Below are 2,329 nucleotides of genomic sequence, written 5' to 3' on the forward strand. Positions count from 1 at the left end.
GCCTCGGAATAAAAGACACGACTTTAGTTAGGAATGGTGACATTATGGGGAGAAGGCAGGAGAATTGATTTGTGTGAGAAAGATAGGTGAGACATGATTGAATGGCGGAGTACACTCGTGGTGCTGAATTGCCTACTTCTACTTCCATTACTTAGTAATGCATGAATCGAACGCACAACCACATACGCACACGAATCTACACACACGCACATACACTCACACACTTACTCAAACACGCGCGCACACAACACCGCATAACCATATATATGCAATAATCTACACACACACGCTCTCTCCCTTCGCTACTCTATTACTAGATCCTAGTCGCTCTGCCTATCATCTAGTCTCTTATCCCTCTACTCTCTCATCTCTCTCTTATCTATATCTCTCTCTCTCTCCCTCCCTCTCTCTCTCTATATCTCTCTCTCTCTCACGCCCACACATACACACGCGCGCGCGCACACATACACAGTGTTGGCGCGGTGGGTTGTGTTGTGTGGGAGGGGGGTGGTGTGATGGTGGCTAAAGTATCAGCGTCGGCGCGGTGTGCAGGTGGTATTGATGATATTTACGGCCTTATTATTAGGCAGCGCTTCTTTCAATTTCTGTTGTATCCTATTTGGGTATTCTGTTGTAAAGTCGTGAACGTGAAACTTTTAAGACGATGCTGTGACCTCGAGTAGAAGCTGACACAAAGACTTAAAAGCTGAAGTAACTCAGCGGGACAGGCAGCATCTCTGGAGACAAGGTTGCGTTTCGGGTCGAGACCCTGCTTCAATACTTTCAACGTGAAAGCTAATTTCTCTCTACACACGATGCCCGATATGATGTAAATCTCTGGGCATTCTCGGATTTTAGGTCAATCGTGCGATCAAACTCGCAACATGTGCAGGGTGTTTTTGATCATTGGAACTAAAATGGATCATCTGCACATAGTTTACTGATATAAAGCTGTTTTTAACGTGAGGCGAAATAGAAACATGGAAAATAGGTGCAAGACTAGGCCAATCGGCCCTTCGAGCTAGCAACGCCATTCAATACTGATATTGGCTGATCATCCAGAATCAGTACCTTATTCTTGCTTTCTCCCCATATCCCCCTGATTCTGTTAGCCCGATGAGCTATATCTTACTATCTCTTGAATACGCTACAGTGGTCCAGAGGAATACATTTGCGACTATATTTGCATTACACCCACCCCGTGAGTTTCATCCACTGATTCCATGAATTCCAATACTGATGATTCACCTTTGAATTGGACATGCATGTTAAGCATTTTGTTATGTCGAATTCCTTTTCTGTCGATATTAATGCAATAAAAGCGTTTTTTATTTCGGATTTGATTGTGTTTTGATAATTTTGATAATTTGCCAAACCAGAGGAATGGCCGCGCGGAGCAGGCGCTCGAGCGTTAAAACTGAACTTTTGTGAAGTGCCACCTGGCTTTCGACGTTTTTACTCAGTTGTTATTATGTTATTTTTGTCGGGTAAAGAAACAGAGTTAAGGAGCAGAAGTTCTCGAGTATTTTGGGATTTACGAATGGCAAAAGGTTATTTTTAATAACGAAGTTGTATTGCAACCCGTCGCCAGCGTAAAGTTCTATTGAACGCCACGTGATAATTGCTGTAAAACGAGCCTCGCACCGTTAAGGGCTGTCGCGCTACGTAACATTCAATCGTAAAACTTTAACTCCGTTCCATTTAAATATTAATTTCACTGTGCTTTGCTATTCCCCCAGCGAACGTGCTGACGGCTGCGATCCTATACCGGGGAAAGTGCGGGCTCTCTAAAGGAACCACCAGGTACATGGTGGCGATGGCAATCTCCAACCTCCTCGTTCTCATCGTTCACGTGTTAATTCAGAAAATCTACATGTACTACACCCCTAACTCCTTTCCTCTTCCTCACCGCAATTTGTCCATCCAACATATACCTACGGGTCGTTACTCTGGACTATTCTGTTTGGTTAACCATGTCCTTCACCTTTGACCGTTTTGTCAGCATCTGCTGCCCGAAGCTGAGACTTCGCCTATTGCACGGATAGGACTGCCGTCATGGTCATTGTATCATTGTGGGCGCTAAGTTGCTTAAAGTTCATTCCCTTTAACTTCATGTACGTGCCACGCCTCATCGTGGATAGTGTTAAATGGGAGTGCCGACCCAAACGCGACTTCTTCATTTCCGGTTGGTGGGTGTTTTTTTCGTGGATGTGTACAATTTCTCTCCCCTTACTACCCATGCTAATAATGGTATTGTTCAACGGACTGACGGTCAGGAACATCATAGCGGCCAACAGAGTCCGTCGCCGCCTGAAGGCGACGGACTCTG

This window comes from Amblyraja radiata, chromosome 49 (assembly GCF_010909765.2).
Source record: "Amblyraja radiata isolate CabotCenter1 chromosome 49, sAmbRad1.1.pri, whole genome shotgun sequence".
Taxonomy (NCBI): domain Eukaryota; kingdom Metazoa; phylum Chordata; class Chondrichthyes; order Rajiformes; family Rajidae; genus Amblyraja; species Amblyraja radiata.